General features: G+C 41.1%; 1 protein-coding gene and 1 long non-coding RNA gene across 4 annotated transcripts in view; one reads left to right on the top strand and one right to left on the bottom strand.

Annotated features, from left to right (window-relative positions):
* Positions 1 to 11,880, top strand: part of LOC141548233 (uncharacterized) — a 53,946-nt gene extending 42,066 nt beyond the window's left edge. Inside the window, exon 3 of the long non-coding RNA XR_012483851.1 lies at positions 11,816 to 11,880. This is a non-coding gene — a long non-coding RNA (uncharacterized LOC141548233). The remainder of the gene's footprint in view (positions 1 to 11,815) is intronic.
* Positions 1 to 20,996, bottom strand: part of LOC141548231 (uncharacterized) — a 307,738-nt gene that overhangs the window by 171,175 nt on the left and 115,567 nt on the right. The gene's annotated exons all lie outside the window — the stretch shown is intronic.

The raw sequence follows: 20,996 nt of genomic DNA, 5'->3' as shown, positions 1-20,996 counted from the left end.
AAGAATATGAGATACCCTTAGTGTGTGTGTGTGTCTGTGTGTATGTGTGTGTGTGTGTGTGTAAAAAGATGAGATGCCCCTATTGTGTGTGTAAGAATATGAAATACCCTCGAGTGTGTGTGCATGTAAGAATATGAGATGCTCCCTTGTGTGTGTGTGTGTGTGTGTGTGTGTGAGTGTGTGAGTAATATGAGATGCCCCCTGGTAGGTGTGTGTGTGCTTGTGTCAGAACATGAGATGCTACCTATTTTGTGTGTAGTAATTGGATATGCCACCTTGTGTGTTTATGAGTAATATGAGATGCCCCCTAGTGTGTGTGTGTGTAAGAATATGAGATATACTTCAATGTGTGTATGTGTGTGCAAGAATTTGAGATGCTCCCTAGTGTGTGTGTGTGAGTAATATGAGATGCCCCCTAGTGTGTGTGTGTATGTGTGTGTGTGTGTGTAAAAAGATGAGATGCCCCTATTGTGTTTGTAAGAATATGAAACATCCCCTAGTTTGTGTATGTGTGTGCAAGAATATGAGATACCCCAGTATGTGTGTGTGTAAGAATATGAAATACCCCCGAGTGTGTGTGCATGTAAGAATATGAGATGCTCCCTAGTGGGTGTACGTGGGAATAAGAATATGAGATACCCTTAGTGTGTGTGTGTGTCTGTGTGTATGTGTGTGTGTGTGTGTGTAAAAAGATGAGATGCCCCTATTGTGTGTGTAAGAATATGAAATACCCTCGAGTGTGTGTGCATGTAAGAATATGAGATGCTCCCTTGTGTGTGTGTGTGTGTGTGTGTGTGAGTGTGTGAGTAATATGAGATGCCCCCTGGTAGGTGTGTGTGTGCTTGTGTCAGAACATGAGATGCTACCTATTTTGTGTGTAGTAATTGGATATGCCACCTTGTGTGTTTATGAGTAATATGAGATGCCCCCTAGTGTGTGTGTGTGTAAGAATATGAGATATACTTCAATGTGTGTATGTGTGTGCAAGAATTTGAGATGCTCCCTAGTGTGTGTGTGTGAGTAATATGAGATGCCCCCTAGTGTGTGTGTGTATGTGTGTGTGTGTGTGTAAAAAGATGAGATGCCCCTATTGTGTCTGTAAGAATATGAAACATCCCCTAGTTTGTGTATGTGTGTGCAAGAATATGAGATACCCCAGTATGTGTGTGTGTAAGAATATGAAATACCCTCGAGTGTGTGTGCCTATAAGAATATGAGATGCTCCCTAGTGTGTGTATGTGGGAATAAGAATATGAGATACCCTTAGTGTGTGTGCGTGTCTGTGTGTGTGTGTGTGTGTGTGTGTGTGTAAAAGATGAGATGCCCCTATTGTGTCTGTAAGAATATGAAATACCCCCTAGTTTGTGTAAGTGTGTGTAAGAATATAAGATGCTCCCTTGTGTGTGTGTGTGTGTGTGTGTGTGTGTGAGTAATATGAGATGCCCCGTGGTATGTGTGTGTGTGCTTGTGTCAGAATATGAGATGCTACCTATTTTGTGTGTAGTAAACGGAAATGCCACCTTGTGTGTTTATGAGTAATATGAGATGCCCCCGTGTGTGTGTGTGTGTGTGTGTGTGTGTGTGTGTGTGTGTGTGTAAGAATATGAGATATACTTCAATGTGTGTATGTGTGTGCAAGAATTTGAGATGCTCCCTTGTGTGTGTGGGAGTAATAAGAGATGCCCCCTTGTGTGTGTGTGTGTGTGTGTATGTGTAAAAAGATGAGATGCCCCTATTGTGTCTGTAAGAATATGAAATATCCCCTAGTTTGTGTATGTGTGTGTAAGAATATGAGATGCCTCCTAGAGTGTGGCTGTAAGCATATGAGATGCCCCCTAGTATGTGTGTGTGCAAGAATTTGAGATGCTCCCTAGTGTGTGTGTATGAATATGAGATACCCCAGTATGTGTGTGTGTGTGTGTGTGTGTGTGTGTGTGTGTGTGTGTGTGTAAGAATATGAGATGCTCCCTAGTGTGTGTATGTGGGAATAAGAATATGAGATACCTTTAGTGTGTGTGCGTGTCTGTATGTATGTGTGTGTGTGTGTGTGTAAAAAGATGAGATGCCCCTATTGTGTGTGTAAGAATATGAACCACTAGTTTGTGTATGTGTGTGCAAGAATTTGAGATACCCCAGTATGTGTGTGTGTAAGAATATGAAATACCCCTGAGTGTGTGTGCATGTAAGAATATGAAATGCTCCCTTGTGTGTGTATGTGGGAATAAGAATATGAGATACCCTTAGTTTGTGTGCATGTCTGTGTGTATGTGTATGTGTGTGTGTGTGTGTGTGTGTGTGTAAAAAGATGAGATGCCCCGATTGTGTCTGTAAGAATATGAAATACCCCCTAGTTTGTGTAAGTGTGTGTAAGAATATGAGATGCTCCCTTGTGCGTGTGTGTGTGTGTAATATGAGATGCCCCGTGGTATGTGTGTGTGTGCTTGTGTCAGAATATGAGATGCTACCTATTTTGTGTGTAGTAAACGGAAATGCCACCTTGTGTGTTTATTAGTAATATGAGATGCCCCCTAGCGTGTGTGTGTGTGTAAGAATATGAGATATACTTCAATGTGTGTATGTGTGTGTGCAAGAATTTGAGATGCTCCCTTGTGTGTGTGGGAGTAATATGAGATGCCCCGGTGTGTGTGTGTGTGTGTGTGTGTGTGTGTGTGTGTATGTGTAAAAAGATGAGATGCCCCTATTGTGTCTGTAAGCATATGAAATATCCCCTAGTTTGTGTATGTGTGTGTAAGAATATGAGATGCCTCCTAGAGTGTGTGTAAGATTATAAGATACCCCAGTATGTGTGTGTGTAAGAATATGAAATACCCCCGAGTGTGTGTGCATGTAAGAATATGAGATGCTCCCTTGTGTGTGTGTGTGTGTGTGTGTGTGAGTAATATGAGATGCCCCCTGGTAGGTGTGTGTGTGCTTGTGTCAGAACATGAGATGCTACCTATTTTGTGTGTAGTAATTGGATATGCCACCTTGTGTGTTTATGAGTAATATGAGATGCCCCCTAGTGTGTGTGTGTGTAAGAATATGAGATATAATTCAGTGTGTGTATGTGTGTGCAAGAATTTGAGATGCTCCCTAGTGTGTCTGTGTGAGTAATATGAGATGCCCCCTAGTGTGTGTGTGTATGTGTGTGTGTGTGTGTGTGTAAAAGATGAGATGCCCCTATTGTGTCTGTAAGAATATGAAATACCCCCTAGTTTGTGTAAGTGTGTGTAAGAATATGAGATGCTCCCTTGTGTGTGTGTGTGTGTGTGTGTGTGTGTGTGTGAGTAATATGAGATGCCCCGTGGTATGTGTGTGTGTGCTTGTGTCAGAATATGAGATGCTACCTATTATGTGTGTAGTAAACGGAAATGCCACCTTGTGTGTTTATGAGTAATATGAGATGCCCCCTAGTGTGTGTGTGTGTGTAAGAATATGAGATATACTTCAATGTGTGTATGTGTGTGTGCAAGAATTTGAGATGCTCCCTTGTGTGTGTGTGAGTAATATGAGATGCCCCCTTGTGTGTGTGTGTGTGTGTGTGTATGTGTAAAAAGATGAGATGCCCCTATTGTGTCTGTAAGAATATGAAATAACCCCTAGTTTGTGTATGTTTGCAAGAATTTGAGATGCTCCCTAGTGTGTGTGTAAGATTATAAGATACCCCAGTATGTGTGTGTGTAAGAATATGAAATACCCCCGAATGTGTGTGCATGTAAGAATATGAGATGCTCCCTTGTGTGTGTGTGTGTGTGTGTGTGTGTGTGAGTAATATGAGATGCCCCCTGGTAGGTGTGTGTGTGCTTGTGTCAGAACATGAGTTGCTACCTATTTTGTGTGTAGTAATTGGATATGCCACCTTGTGAGTTTATGAGTAATATGAGATGCCCCCTAGTGTGTGTGTGTGTAAGAATATGAGATATAATTCAGTGTGTGTATGTGTGTGCAAGAATTTGAGATGCTCCCTAGTGTGTGTGTGTGAGTAATATGAGATGCCCCCTAGTGTGTGTGTATGTGTGTCTGTGTGTGTGTGTAAAAAGATGAGATGCCCCTATTGTGTCTGTAAGAATATGAAATATCCCCTAGTTTGTGTATGTGTGTGCAAGAATATGAGATACCCCAGTATGTGTGTGTGTAAGAATATGAAATACCCCCGAGTGTGTATGCATGTAAGAATATGAGATGCTCCCTAGTGTGTGTATGTATGTGTAAGAATATGAGATACCCTTAGTGTGTGTGTGTGTCTGTATGTATGTGTGTGTGTGTGTAAAAAAGTGAGATGCCCCTATTGTGTCTTTAAGAATATGAAATATCCCCTAGTTTGTGTATGTGTGCAAGAATTTGAGATGCTCCCTAGTGTGTGTGTAAGATAAGATACCCCAGTATGTGTGTGTGTAAGAATATGAAATACCCCCGAGTGTGTGTGCATGTAAGAATATGAGATGCTCCCTAGTGTGTGTATGTGGGAATAAGAATATGAGATACCCTTAGTGTGTGTGCGTGTCTGTATGTATGTGTGTGTGTGTGTGTGTGTGTTTGTGTAAAAAAGTGAGATGCCCCTATTGTGTCTTTAAGAATATGAAATATCCCCTAGTTTGTGTATGTGTGCAAGAATTTGAGATGCTCCCTAGTGTGTGTGTAAGATAAGATACCCCAGTATGTGTGTGTGTAAGAATATGAAATACCCCCGAGTGTGTGTGCATGTAAGAATATGAGATGCTCCCTAGTGTGTGTATGTGGGAATAAGAATATGAGATACCCTTAGTGTGTGTGCGTTTCTGTGTGTATGTGTGTGTGTGTGTAAAAAAGTGAGATGCCCCTATTGTGTCTGTAAGAATATGAAATATCCCCTAGTTTGTGTATGTGTGTGCAAGAATTTGAGATGCCTCCTATAGTGTGTCTGTAAGCATATGAGATGCCCCCTAATATGTGTGTGTGTAAGACTATGAAATACCCCCGAGTGTGTGTGCATGTAAGAATATGAGATGCTACCTTGTGTGTGTGTGTGTGTGTGTGTGTGTGTGTGTGAGTAATATGAGATGCCCCCTGGTATGAGTGTGTGTGCTTGTGTCAGAATATGAGATGCTACCTATTTTGTGTGTAGTAATTGGATATGCCACCTTGTGTGTTTATGAGTAATATGAGATGCCCCCTAGTGTGTGTGTGTGTGTAAGAATATGAAATAACCCCGAGTGTGTATGCATGTAAGAATATGAGATGCTCCCTAGTGTGTGTATGTATGTGTAAGAATATGAGATACCCTTAGTGTGTGTGTGTGTGTGTGTGTGTGTGTGTGTGTAAAAAGTTGAGATGCCCCTATTGTGTCTGTAAGAATATGAAATATCCCCTAGTTTGTGTATGTGTGTGTAAGAATATGAGATGCCTCCTAGAGTGTAGCTGTAAGCATATGAGATGCACCCAATATGTGTGTGTGCAAGAATTTGAGATGCTCCCTAGTGTGTGTGTGTGAGTAATATGAGATGCCCCCTAGTGTGTGTGTGTATGTGTGTGTGTGTGTGTGTAAAAAGATGAGATGCCCCTATTGTGTCTGTAAGAATATGAATTATCCCCTAGTTTGTGTATGTCTGTGCAAGAATATGAGATACCCCAGTATGTGTGTGTGTAAGAATATGAAATACCCCCGAGTGTGTGTGCATGTAAGAATATGTGATGCTCCCTACTGTGTGTATGTGGGAATAAGAATATGAGATACCCTTAGTGTGTGTGCATGTCTGTGTGTATGTGTGTGTGTGTGTATCTGTGTGTGTGTGTAAAAAGATGAGATGCCCCTATTGTGTCTGTAAGAATATGAAATACCCCCTAGTTTGTGTAAGTGTGTGTAAGAATATGAGATGCTCCCTTGTGTGTGTGTGTGTGTGTGTGTGTGTGTGTGTGAGTAATATGAGATGCCCCCTGGTATGTGTGTGCGTGCTTGTGTCAGAATATGAGATGCTACCTATTATGTGTGTAGTAAACGGAAATGCCACCTTGTGTGTTTATGAGTAATATGAGATGCCCCCTAGTGTGTGTGTGTGTGTAAGAATATGAAATAACCCCGAGTGTGTATGCATGTAAGAATATGAGATGCTCCCTAGTGTGTGTATGTATGTGTAAGAATATGAGATACCCTTAGTGTGTGTGTGTGTGTGTGTGTGTGTGTGTGTAAAAAGTTGAGATGCCCCTATTGTATGTATAAGAATATGAAATATCCCCTAGTTTGTGTATGTGTGTGTAAGAATATGAGATGCCTCCTAGAGTGTAGCTGTAAGCATATGAGATGCACCCAATATGTGTGTGTGCAAGAATTTGAGATGCTCCCTAGTGTGTGTGTGTGAGTAATATGAGATGCCCCCTAGTGTGTGTGTGTATGTGTGTGTGTGTGTGTGTAAAAAGATGAGATGCCCCTATTGTGTCTGTAAGAATATGAATTATCCCCTAGTTTGTGTATGTCTGTGCAAGAATATGAGATACCCCAGTATGTGTGTGTGTAAGAATATGAAATACCCCCGAGTGTGTGTGCATGTAAGAATATGTGATGCTCCCTACTGTGTGTATGTGGGAATAAGAATATGAGATACCCTTAGTGTGTGTGCATGTCTGTGTGTATGTGTGTGTGTGTGTATCTGTGTGTGTGTGTAAAAAGATGAGATGCCCCTATTGTGTCTGTAAGAATATGAAATACCCCCTAGTTTGTGTAAGTGTGTGTAAGAATATGAGATGCTCCCTTGTGTGTGTGTGTGTGTGTGTGTGTGTGTGTGAGTAATATGAGATGCCCCCTGGTATGTGTGTGCGTGCTTGTGTCAGAATATGAGATGCTACCTATTATGTGTGTAGTAAACGGAAATGCCACCTTGTGTGTTTATGAGTAATATGAGATGCCCCCTAGTGTGTGTGTGTGTGTAAGAATATGAAATAACCCCGAGTGTGTATGCATGTAAGAATATGAGATGCTCCCTAGTGTGTGTATGTATGTGTAAGAATATGAGATACCCTTAGTGTGTGTGTGTGTGTGTGTGTGTGTGTGTGTGTAAAAAGTTGAGATGCCCCTATTGTATGTATAAGAATATGAAATATCCCCTAGTTTGTGTATGTGTGTGTAAGAATATGAGATGCCTCCTAGAGTGTAGCTGTAAGCATATGAGATGCACCCAATATGTGTGTGTGCAAGAATTTGAGATGCTTCCTAGTGTGTGTATGAATATGAGATACCCCAGTATGTGTGTGTGTGTGTGGGTGTAAGAATATGAAATACCCCCGAGTGTGTGTGCATGTAAGAATATGAGATGCTCCCTAGTGTGTGTATGTGGGAATAAGAATATGAGATACCCTTAGTGTGTGTGCGTGTCTGTGTGTATGTGTGTGTATGTGTGTGTGTGTGTAAAAAAGTGAGATGCCCCTATTGTGTCTGTAAGAATATGAAATATCCCCTAGTTTGTGTATGTGTGTGCAAGAATTTGAGATGCCTCCTATAGTGTGTCTGTAAGCATATGAGATGCCCCCTAGTATGTGTGTGTGTAAGACTATGAAATACCCCGAGTGTGTGTGCATGTAAGAATATGAGATGCTCCCTTGTGTGTGTGTGTGTGTGTGTGTGTGTGTGTGTGTGTGTGTGAGTAATATGAGATGCCCCCTGGTATGAGTGTGTGTGCTTGTGTCAGAATATGAGATGCTACCTATTTTGTGTGTAGTAATTGGAGATGCCACCTTGTGTGTTTATGAGTAATATGAGATGCCCCCTAGTGTGTGTGTGTGTAAGAATATGAGATATACTTCAGTGTGTGTATGTGTGTGCAAGAATTTGAGATGCTCCCTAGTGTGTGTGTGTGAGTAATATGAGATGCCCCCTAGTGTGTGTGTGTATGTGTGTGTGTGTGTGTGTGTAAAAAGATGAGATGCCCCTATTGTGTCTGTAAGAATATGAATTATCCCCTAGTTTGTGTATGTCTGTGCAAGAATATGAGATACCCCAGTATGTGTGTGTGTAAGAATATGAAATACCCCCGAGTGTGTGTGCATGTAAGAATATGTGATGCTCCCTACTGTGTGTATGTGGGAATGAGAATATGAGATACCCTTAGTGTGTGTGCATGTCTGTGTGTATGTGTGTGTGTGTGTATCTGTGTGTGTGTGTAAAAAGATGAGATGCCCCTATTGTGTCTGTAAGAATATGAAATACCCCCTAGTTTGTGTAAGTGTGTGTAAGAATATGAGATGCTCCCTTGTGTGTGTGTGTGTGTGTGTGTGTGTGTGTGTGTGAGTAATATGAGATGCCCCCTGGTATGTGTGTGCGTGCTTGTGTCAGAATATGAGATGCTACCTATTATGTGTGTAGTAAACGGAAATGCCACCTTGTGTGTTTATGAGTAATATGAGATGCCCCCTAGTGTGTGTGTGTGTGTGTAAGAATATGAGATATACTTCAATGTGTGTATGTGTGTGCAAGAATTTGAGATGCTCCCTTGTGTGTGTGTGTGAGTAATATGAGATGCCCCCTAGTGTGTGTGTGTGTGTGTGTGTGTGTGTAAAAAGATGAGATGCCCCTATTGTTTCTGTAAGAATATGAAATATCCCCTAGTTTGTGTATGTGTGTGCAAGAATTTGAGATGCTCCCTAGTGTGTGTGTAAGAATATGAGATGCCTCCTAGAGTGTGGCTGTGCAAGAATTTGAGATGCTCCCTAGTGTGTGTGTATGAATATAAGATACCCCAGTATGTGTGTGTGTGTGTGTGTGTAAGAATATGAGATGCTCACTAGTGTGTGTATGTGGGAATAAGAATATGAGATACCCTTAGTGTGTGTGCGTGTCTGTATGTATGTGTGTGTGTGTGTGTAAAAAGATGAGATGCCCTTATTTTGTGTGTAACAATATGAAATATCCCCTAGTTTGTGTATGTGTGTGCAAGAATTTGAGATGCCTCCTATAGTGTGTCTGTAAGCATATGAGATGCCCCCTAGTATGTGTGTGTGTAAGACTATGAAATACCCTCGAGTGTGTGTGCATGTAAGAATATGAGATGCTCCCGTGTGTGTGTGTGTGTGTGTGTGTGTGTGTGTGTGTGTGTGAGAGTGTGTGAGTAATATGAGATTCCCCCTGGTATGTGTGTGTGTGCTTGTGTCAGAATTTGAGATGCTACCTATTTTGTGTGTAGTAATTGGATATGCCACCTTGTGTGTTTATGAGTAATATGAGATGCCCCCTAGTGTGTGTGTGTATAAGAATATGAGATATACTTCAGTGTGTGTATGTGTGTGCAAGAATTTGAGATGCTCCCTAGTGTGTGTGTGTGAGTAATATGAGATGCCCCCTAGTGTGTGTGTGTATGTGTGTGTGTGTATAAAAAGATGAGATGCCCCTATATTGTCTGTAAGAATATGAAATATCCCCTAGTTTGTGTATGTGTGTGCAAGAATTTGAGATGCTCCCTAGTGTGAGTGTAAGAATAATCTCATAAGAGATACTCCCAGTATGTGTGTGTGTAAGAATATGAAATACCCCCGAGTGTGCGTGCATGTAAGAATATGAGATGCTCCCTAGTGTGTGTGAGTGAGTAATATGAGATGCCCCCTAGTATGTGTGTGTGCAAGAATTTGAGATGCTCCCTAGTGTGTGTGTAAGATTATGAGATACCCCAGTATGTGTGTGTAAGAATATGAAATACCCCGGAGTGTGTGTGCATGTAAGAATATGAGACGCTCCCTAGTGTGTGTGTGTGAGTAATATGAGATGCCCGCTAGTATGTATGTGTGCAAGAATTTGAGATGATCCCTAGTGTGTGTGTGTGTAAGAATATGAGATATACTTCAGTATGTGTATGTGTGTGCAAGAATTTGAGATGCTCCCTAATGTGTGTGTGTGTGTGTGTGTGTGTGTAAAAAGTGAGATGCCCCTATTGTGTCTGTAAGAATATGAAATATCCCCTAGTTTGTGTATGTGTGTGCAAGAATTTGAGATGCCTCCTATAGTGTGTTTGTAAGCATATGAGATGCCCCCTAGTATGTGTGTGTGTAAGACTATGAAATACCTCCGAGTGTGTGTGCATGTAAGAATATGAGATGCTCCCTTGTGTGTGTGTGTGTGTGTGTGTGTGTGTGTGTGTGTGTGTGAGTGTGTGAGTAATATGAGATGCCCCCTGGTATGTGTGTGTGTGTTTGTGTCAGAATATGAGATGCTACCTATTTTGTGTGTAGTAATTGGATATGCCACCTTGTATGTTTATGAGTAATATGAGATGCCCCCTAGTGTGTGTGTGTGTAAGAATATGAGATATACTTCAGTGTGTGTATGTGTGTGCAAGAATTTGAGATGCTCCCTAGTGTGTGTGTGTGAGTAATATGAGATGCCCCTTAGTGTGTGTGTATGTGTGTGTGTGTAAAAAGATGAGATGCCCCTATTGTGTCTGTAAGAATATGAAATATCCCCTAGTTTGTGTATGTGTGTGCAAGAATATGAGATACCCCAGTATGTGTGTGTGCAAGAATATGAGATACCCCAGTATGTGTGTATGTAAGAATATGAAATACCCCCGAATGTGTGTGCGTGTAAGAATATGAGATGCTCCCTAGTGTGTGTATGTGGGAATAAGAATATGAGATACCCTTAGTGTGTGTGCGTGTCTGTGTGTATGTGTGTGTGTGTGTGTAAAAAGGTGATATGCCCTTATTGTATGTATAAGAATATGAAATATCCCCTAGTTTGTGTATGTGTGTGCAAGAATTTTAGATGCTCCCTAGTGTGTGTGTAAGATTATGAGATACCCCAGTATGTGTGTGTCTAAGAATATGAAATACCCCCGAGTGTGTGTGCATGTAAGAATATGAGATTCTCCCTAGTGTGTGTATATGGGAATAAGAATATGAGATACCCTTAGTGTGTGTGCGTGTCTGTGTGTATGTGTGTGTGTGTGTAAAAAGATGAGATGCCCCTATTGTGTCTGTAAGAATATGAGATGCCCCCTAGAATGTGTGTGTGTGCTTGTGTCAGAATATGAGATGCTACCTATTATGTAGTAATCTGACATGCCACCTTGTGTGTGTGAGTAAGAATATGAGATGCCCCCGTGTGTGTGTGTGTGTGTGTGTGTGTGTGTGTGTGAATATGAGATGCCAGTTGGTGTGTGTGTGTGTGTGCATTTGTGTAAGACCATGAGATGCCTCTTGGTCCTAAGAAGCAGCTCTTGAACTGAACCTTGAAGAGAGTTGGGGGGGTTTAAAGGGGAGTAAAGATTGTATGAAGATAAATTACAATGGGAAACGTAATATGATTTAAAGGGGGTTCTGATCAAGGGCACCCCTGATCAATTTGATGAATCCCCTAATCAATGAGATCACAGGCATGGCTCTTTGTCATCAGGATCCCTCCCATGTATTCAGGCCCTCTAAAACCTTGGTGGAAAAAACACTGATCACAAGCTTTTGATTGAGCTGTCCTCAAGTTGATTGTTACCTCAGAATTGGAGAGGTAAACTCTTAATGGAAGCCCCCTCTCTCCAACCATCTTTAAAATGAGATGTAAAAGATTCAGCCATTTTCTCCCAAATGGCTGGCATCTTGGTCTCTTGAGTGTCTATCTCTGCCTGTTTCTTTTCCTCCTCTTCCCCTCTCTTTGTGTCTCTGTGTCCCCCTGCCACTATGGGCTTCCAAACAGGTGGGAAAGAGATTTTTTTTTACCTACCCACTAGGCTGTGAGCCTGAGAATTCATGGGATCATACATTCCTAGTTCTAGAGTTACAAGGGATCTGAGTCAATTTGGGCCCAGAGAACATCACGCAAGTATGGCATGCTCTCTTCTGCCTCTTTTTATTTTTCTGACCACAGTTCAGAAATTAAGGACCCTACCTGTGGACTCTCACAACCTTGGCGGGTACATCCTGGGTAATCCTGAATTTAAGAATTTCCCAATTTAAGTGTTCACACAGCAGATCTCCTAGAGATAATCCTGGGAGAAGAAGGGCAAGTATGACTGTGGAGCCCATGCCGCTGGGACACTGAAGCTATGTTACAAAGGACAAGGGGATATGGACCCTGACAATCCTGGCCTGCTGTTACCAGGAGATGTTTGGCCAATGGTGGTGCAAAGTGAAGCTGAACTGTTGATTGCCAGTCCTCCAAAATTCATTTGCCCTCAGGAGACAGGTCTACAGAGTTCAATAGACTATTTGAATGCTCTTTGGTTTGTTTGTTTTGGGGGGGATTTTTTGTTTTGCATTTGTTTGTGGATACCTTTGGGTACTTATTTTATGAATTTCTTGTAATAGGTGAAATAAAGCTGTTCCATCCCCAGGAATCAGACTATACATTGTTACTTACCTTTTGAGAAACTTAAGCTGGAACTATACTACACTTTATCCAAGAGAACTCCTTGGAGTAAAATTAGGGGGTAGAGCCAATAGTCAGAGAGAGGAAACACCCTGGGGAGGGAGGTAAAGACTCCCTGGATGAAGCCCATTGTGTGGGCTCTCTGGAAGGTCAAAGGACAGAGTCACACAAAACCAAGCCAGCAGATCTTAGATTTAGAGCTTAGATTTAAAAGCCAAAGCTAAGTTTTTTTTGGCAGTTTGCTTTCCTAGATCCTAGTGCTGCAAGGGTCTGCAGTTCCACCAAGAGTCTGCTGCACCTCCATTTTGATTCTGTCATCAATCATGTTGAAGGTAGTCCCATTTGTTAAGAGCCAGTTAGACGAGTTCTCAGGAGGCCTCAAAGTACTCACGAACCTCCATGGGGGGTGCCCTTGGACAAAAGTTCATACTCCCTATTATTTACTCTTCAAAGTGAGCTAGAGTAGCCTAGTGTCTCTTCTCCATTTCTGGAGAAATTTGCCTGGACGCTAAAACAGGTCCCTGAACCCACAGAACCACACCCTATGTCATGTCCATTTTCCCTACTGGTTCTAACAACCCCTTCTCTGGCCCTGGGATGGAGCCAGACTGTGAAGGCCAGACAGTTTCACCTAATCCCAGGCAAAAGTGAAAAGTTGCTGTTTCTTAAATGTTTAGAAAGTTTTAGAAAGAAGAGTTATGGGAAAATCAATTAGAATGCATTGCCAAAAAAAAGTTTTCATAAGAATCAAGCCAACCTTGAACGACACCATCATTCGTAAATGTGTTAGCTAAACCTAGAATTGATTTTTCCTCATTCACACTGAAACATAGCATTTCCCCTTAAATAACTAAATATGGATCACAGCTTGAAGTATTAACTTCTAATGCATCCCCAAATGGAGAAGAAGGCCAATCTTCTATTATTCTTTTCAGATAAAATCTCCACTGAAAGATGTCATTCGCCAAAAAATGGGGAAAAAAGGGTCGGAACAGAAATTTATAGATTGTTAATTCCCCCACCTGCCTATAGTGACAAGGAAAAAGGAATACTTTCATTTATTTGCTTGATTACTTAAATAGTATGGAGGGCAAGGCATTATGGAAACAGTACTAGTCTGGGAGTAAAAATGCAAGGCCTGATGACACTAGCCTAGCTGCTTAACCTAACGCTACCTAAGGGAACTCTTTAAGATCCTAAACTAAAGTCACGATGTCTGCATCTGTGAACGAAGCTGCCATACTGGGTATGGAGTTTCCCACGCTGACGACATCACGGGTATGAGAAAGAAATCCAATCATTTTTCCAAATTTTTTTTCCAATAACTATGATTTTACCTCTGCTTCAAGCCTATTTTTGAGTAGACAGGAATCCAAAGACAAATATAACATCCACTCTACCCACAACCCCCAATCTCAATTTACCAAAGCTCCCTAGAGAGTACTATTTCTTTTCTGTCATTGTCATCAAGATATGTAAGACTCTAATATCTTACATATAACAGGTACCTAAAATGAGTTTGTTTGCTGAAGTTCCTTTGTGAAAGTAAGGCTGATAAAGACAATTATTGAGTAACTTAAACCATGTACTCAGCTCTTTGATTAGAGAAAGGCACCTCAGGGTTCCTAAATGTTTCCTGTCTCACTAATTTCTCTTGTCATTTAAAATCTTTTGTTTACTCAATTTTTTTCCTTCTCAAAAAGTGCATCAAAACTCCTCTACTTTCTTGATACTATTCATACTTCCTAACACCTTTCTCCATTGATGGAACCCTTCCTTCTAATGAAGTCAATCACTACATAGATCATGTCTCATATGTGTACCTCATTCTGCACCTGCAGTCTACCTCCTCTTTGTTGAGAGGAGCCAGGCATCTTTCAAAATAAGTCCTCTAAAGACTTCGGACCTCTATTTTTTCCATATCACCAGAACAGGCCCAGGGCACCATAATGGGTGGACATAACAGCTAATGTCATGTCACTATATCTATGTATATATGAAGAGGAGAGGGAGAGACACAGAACATATGTGTGTTTAAATCTGTTCTCTTTATATACAATCTCTGTTCCATGCTAAGGAGCTGCTATATTACTAGAGGAATAGAATGCTATCCCTATTGAGCAACTAGATGAAAACAAAACCAGGACATAAGGAAGTTGCAGCTCAAGGGAAGGAAGGCCAGCTCAAAAGCTCTCCTTGGAGAGGCAATTAAAGGAACTGGCAGAGTTTCTTCCATTGCAGACCAAAGGGAACTGAGCACTATCATTCCAGGGAACACTGCCTTACCTTGGCTCATGGTACAATAAACGTAAGCAGACAAACCACTCTGAAGATAATTGCAGCTTATGTACCAACAGTCACAGGAGAGGAGGAAGACAGAGAGAAGTTTGAAGAGAAAAACAAAAACAAAAATTTCAGCAGATCCCCCAAATTCAATCAACACATTCACTGATAGTGACTTTGCTGTAAAAATCTTGTTGGGAAAAAGGGTTCAGGGACTGAGGGCTGAGCAAGGCTAAGGCCTCATGAGACTAAGAAACTCCCACCTGGATATTAGGAAGGCTTTCTTCAAGAAAAAAACAGAACATGGTGAACATGATGAAAGCATCTAAAAAATGAAATTCTTCCAAGACATGTGCCCTTCCGTATCAGCAGGGTTCCCTCTACTAAAAGGGAGGAGGCAGTGAAAATACATCAATAGTTGGGCCCAAGACTCATTTCCCACCAATATGATTCCCTGCCTGGGTGAACTTGGGCAAGACTGTGGGCCTTTCCCTCTACCTCAACTCACTTCTGGCTCTATAGTGATGAAGCTAGGATCCAATTTCCAGCTGGGTCACTAAAACATAATCCTGAACCCACAATACGGTGCCCTGTCCAAGATGCACTGAGTCCTTGTGGTTCTCTGGGCCGTGGGTTCCCAGTCAAAAAAAGAAGGGGTTGGAGCAAATGACCTCAAGTCTCCTCTAGCTGTAATCCTATTATCTCATGATTCTATAATCATCTATTCTCTGGGCCCTTTTGTTTGTCTGCAACTTGATGTCTTCTGGTTTCAATTATATTTTTCTTGAAGCACTTGCATGCAGCCGCCATTGGATCTCCCATGTTAACAAATGCCTCCAGGGCTTTCTCCAGAGAAAGAGATGTTGCTAAAATGGTGGAAGATTATTTAACCCTATCACAGTCAACATGCCTTTTTTGTCTTTATCAGGTAATCACATAATTTGTAAATTATTCATAATTTTCCTACAACCTGATGGCTGTCAGCTGTCCTAAGTCTTGCTATGGATAAAATCCGTCTGCATTAGCAGCAAGTGAATTTTAAGTGCTGTGCTGGCGTAGCTGAAGTGGTTTCAGGGCTGCATGGAGCTCCTCCAGGGTTTTAGTTTAGGGATAATATAACGGGGATTGGTTCTGGAAATGATTGTTTAATAGATTGTATCTAATTCTAGAGGAGCTTATTAAAGGGATGGCTGCTGACAGCAGAAAAAGAAATGGTAATCACTGCAAGCCAGCATGGGTTCATTAAGAACTTCATGCCAGACTAAACTCATTTCCTTTTTTAAAAAAATGATACACTTTGTTTTGAGACAACACTTTCCCAACAAACACCCGAACAAAGGACATTCTACAAGGACAAAAGTACAGAACGACGCAATGGCCGCTTGTGCTGCGGACGACCGAGGCTGTAGCAATCCCCCTTGCTGAGCTCACTTCCATTGTTGCAGCTACTCCACAGACGGTGTCACCTCAAGTTTGCCAAGACTCACATGATTCAAGAATAAGGTGAGGTGATAGGGCCTGGATGACAGATTTTGAGGAATTCAGATGTATTCCCAGACTTGAAAGGCTGATTAATGGATTCACAGGAGCCTAGCAAAAAGGTCTCCTGTGGTGCATCTGGGTCTATTCTGCACAACATATTTACCTGTGATATTAGTACCAAAGGTTCCTCATATATAGAGAGGTAGAGAAAAAACAGATCCAGGAAGGAAAATTCTTAAATGATGATAGAACTGGGATTCAAAATTATTTCAACAGGCTAAATCTAATAAGATAAAATTAAACCCAGATAAAAGTAAAGAACTACACTTGCTTTAAAAAAAAAAAGTCAGATGCATGAGTACAGGGTGAGGAGTATGAGAAAAAGACCCCAGGGTTCACATAGATTACACACTTGAGAGTATGATATTGCAGCCCCAGAAGCTTATTTATAATCATGGAATGCATTACCAGATGTATGCTGACTTTTCCAACTCTAAAATATCGTTATGGAAGAATCTACACACTTATCAAAAAGATTACATTACAAAACACGAAAAAGAAACATTCTGCAAATGATATCCCATAGCAGACTACATCAGTCACAGGCTTAACTTAAAGAACAAGATCTCACCATCTTCAACATTTTTTGACGAAAAAGAAATTGAGTTGATAGAGAAAACTTAGCTTTCAAAGCTCTCCCTTCAACAATAGGTTTTCCTTGTAGATTTTAAGATTATACAGGATTCCTTAAAATATGCAAAACCAGAGATGTTTGCTCATCCATTCTCTGATTACTAATATCAAAAAGGGCACAAAGCAGGGAGATGCACGCTTGTCAAGGGTACCTGGCACTGTCACAAAGGATGTTCACCACAGGTCCAAGTGGAAGACATTTTCTCTAGATCCCAAAGTCCTTCAGATGCTGATGCTCATGGATGGCATTGTGTTACAGCAGGCCCCAAAATCCTTCTAAATGAGATTCATAGCCAATTGCATAGATGAAGAATGCCTACTGTCCAGAGGATGATATGCAGTCCCCTGAATTGGTCCCATCGTGCCATATCTGAGATGGACACCACAGATGGACATAAAGCTGGGGCAAGAAATTGAATAGAGGAAGGGAGCAGGGTGCATTGCCATTTGGGGAACTATGTGGTGCTTTCAACAACTCCAGCTTCCTCCTGAAACAAAACCTCATTTATTTAACACTAATATTCTTCCAGTGATGCTACATGCTACGAATGATATAATACTTCAATCTCTGAGGAAACAAAATTGTGATTCACCCAAAGGGCAATGAAGAGGTACATTGTGGAAATAAATTGTCTGCAACAAATTACTCACAACAACTTGTGTACGTGAAGCAGTTTAAAAGATATCCAAGTGATGAATGAAAGGAGATGATGATAAGCCCATCAGGTAGGGAGAATGGGGAATAACTAATGGACCATCTCTATGCTCCTTTGGTACCTATACAATGTTAAAAGCTTGAAAACACATGGGGTAGATATAAGGAAGAATAAGGGAGAACCAAGAACAAGAACCATGAAGGGTACAGGGAGTACTAACATCAGTGAGACCACAGATTGGTTAAAGTACTGAGGAGTGTGTTCCAAAGCAAAGTGATGATAGGGAAACCCACAGATCTTGGAGCTGCAAAAAAATCTTAGGGCCACCTTGTCCCAACTCTACAATGGACAGAGAAAAAAAAATGACTCCTAGGAAGGTTATGACGGCCCCAAGTTCACACAAGCAATAAGCATATAAGGCTGGATGCTGCAGCTGAGCTTAGTGGCTGTAACCTGCCCTCTGGTAACTAGCATTCTCTCATTCTTTCCCTCCCTCTCTTTCTTCCTCCTCCCTGTTTGGAAGTTGAGAAGTTTCCTTTGAATCCACTAGGCTTAGAACAGGTTCTGACTGTTATCCACTGGAACCTTTATAGAAATAATTGTGTCCTTTATATGTTGAATATTCTTGCTAAGGATTCTATTTTTATTACATAGCTGTCATTGCTGATAGATTTGTATGTTGTTGAGCTAAAGATTCCCCTGATGGTCCATGGGCCATGTGCTGAGAAGCAGATGAACTTACACTAAACTGGCAAGATCATTACAGAGCTAACAATTCCCATATGGTCTATATTCTCATAGTTTCCTTTTAAAAAAATCTCCCTCCCACTTCTCCCCATTTCTTCTCCCTCTCTTTTTTTTTTCTTTCCCTCTCTTTTTTTTCTTTCTGTTCTTTCTACCTCTCTCTTTTTCTTTCTATTTCCCCATCCTTCTTTCTCTTTAACTCCCCCTCTTTACCCTCTTTTCTCTCTTTATCCCCACTCCACTATTTCTTCTTCCTTTTTCTCTCCCCACCCCACAGTCTTTCATCTGCCCTTCATTCTCCCCACCCAGTTAACTGTATTATTTGATGGGTTCAGTTTTACTCACATACTGAAACCAAGGTCAAAAGATCTCAGGAGTCATGCCCCAAAATTTAATGATATGTTACAAAACAGCTTGAAGAAGTTGGGGATTGTTCCTCAAGGCTGAGAGGCTCATTAGTAGTTCGCTTTTCTCTTTACTGTGAAAAGTAAGGAGAAGTGTCTTAACACCTCAGCACCCCACATAAACTACTCTCTCTGGGATGCTGCAAGCCCAAATGAGGCAATCGTTCCCTTCTTTCAAATCCCTACCTCCCTTCTACCCTGCCCCTGCACCTAGAGGAAAATGCTATGAGGGAAAACACTTTCGTAACATACCCTCAAATTTTACACGCTGCCCAGAAAGTAGGGTGAGGACTCTTTTGAATCATAGAACATACCTTTTCAATACCTCCCCCCCAAAAGGGTAAGGATTCCAGTTGCCCAGGATCCCTGATATCTCAACCCACATTAGCATTTCCATACTCCTATGGCAGAGTGGGATGAGAGCTCAGGCAGCTGTGGGGTGGAGCCAAAACCTTCCAGAGACCTTACCCTCTCAAACTCCCAAACTCTCTCCAATCCCCCAGCTAGATCTCCAAGACTTTGGCCCAGTGCCCCTGAAGCAGTGCTGGACTGTTTTATCCTCATTCACACTTCCAGGTGACCTGTTCACAGGCCTCAAGAAGGCCTGGTCACTTCCCAGCCAAGAATTGACTACAAACTCCTCCATGATTTACCACACTGAAACTGCTGTTCCAACTTCCACTTTACTCCTACACCACATCTGCGAGGTCTATTCCATCTACAACTCCTAGCCAGACTAAAAGAATAAGTAGCAAATTAAAAGGAAAAAAAAACCTATATGACTCACTAAATAAATTCTGCAGTGTGAAAGGTCTAAGGGACAAGACACCCTCAGAAGTTCATGTTGAATCATCAATAGCTAATGCAAAAGTGCCAAGTGAGAAATTAAATTGGATCCAAAGTCTTTTAAAGAAAATAAAAACCAAGAAGTCATTGCTGTGGGTGAAAAGAATGAGAATAAAATGTTCAGAGGAGATAAAGGAGTAATTAGGGACTTGTAAAGATGATGCAGCCAAAGACCAGAAACATCAATGGAAGCATTGCCGATCAATGCCGTTTGAGGAAAGAGCAAAAGGTAACACAAATAAGCTAAGGAGGAAGAAACACAAATCAGAACAGAAAGGAACCAGCAAGTAATGAGTATGGAGGACACAATAATTGATTGTAGATCAAGAGAGAAATGGAAACATTGGCGTAAGTGGGATATCAGAAACTACAGGAGGAAAAAAAAATCTGACAAACTGTTACCAGAGCCCTAATTAAAGAAAATCTTCCAGAGTGAATGAGACCAAGCAGTCTCTCTATGAAAGGAAAGAATAAACAGAATACAGAGGCAAACAATCAATGACTGCCTAATCAATTCACTCTCTCATGGTTCATAGCACCCATTGCCTCTATTCTCTCAGCTGAGGCTCCTACAATGTGTAACACAGACTATTCAGAGGGTTCTTCATCTCCTGATCAAAGCCAATCCTTCCCCATCCATGCTTAATACCACCCTCTACTGATTCCGCTGCAAGTCATCCCCATGGTCTTGTTCACCCTCCCTTGATCTCATCATTCACATTTTTCCTCAGAAGCAATGATACTATCTCTTCCCCCCTTCTGGCTTAATTCATTCATCAAGTTATTAACACTAAGAGTCTTGAATATCTCACCTCTAACTACTTTCTAAAGCCTCTGAAATTTGGGTTCTGACTTTACTGTTCAATCGAACTTGTAGAGCACCTTCCAAAGTTACTAACAATCTCTTGAATGCCAAATCCAATGGCCTTTTCTGAATCCTCACCCTTCCTGACTTCTTTGTGGCTGTTGGCACTTCTGATCATTCTTCTCTCTAGGTTTCTGTCAAACTGTTTTGCCACCATTCTTCTCAGTTACTGGTCTGGCTCTTCATCCAGATTAATCTCAATGACTCCAAATTATCCCTTGACGCCTTTTTCCTAGACTCGATTCTCTTTACACTTTATCCTATCTCACACAGTGATTTCATCAGCTTCATGGGTTCAATTATCATTTCAATGCAGAGTAGTCCCATATTTATATGCCTAGCCCTATTCCTTCTGTTGAGTATAATCACACATCTATAACTGCCTCTTGGACATCTTAAATTCAACATGTCCCAAAGAGAATAAATTATCTTTTCTCTCCAAATTCTCAATTGATTACAATTTTCCCATGATTTTTGAGGATATCAGTATCCTTTTACTTACCCTAGGCCCCACACATCCAAATGATATGACTTTTATTACCCCAATAATTTTTTCTTTTTTTAAATCAAACTAACCAATGGCTTCTCTCTCTGATTGATTGTTTTCATAAAATCAGATCCTATATTTTTGTTAGCTTAATAGTTGTATTTTTTTAACTTTTAATCTTTTTAATCTCACATTTGATTTTCATTTGTTCTTTTTTCAA

The sequence above is a fragment of the Sminthopsis crassicaudata genome, chromosome X, assembly GCF_048593235.1.
Source record: "Sminthopsis crassicaudata isolate SCR6 chromosome X, ASM4859323v1, whole genome shotgun sequence".
Classification (NCBI taxonomy): Eukaryota; Metazoa; Chordata; class Mammalia; order Dasyuromorphia; family Dasyuridae; genus Sminthopsis; species Sminthopsis crassicaudata.
The sequence above is the reverse complement of the archived record's forward strand: the minus strand, read 5'-3'. Positions and strand labels throughout refer to the sequence as shown.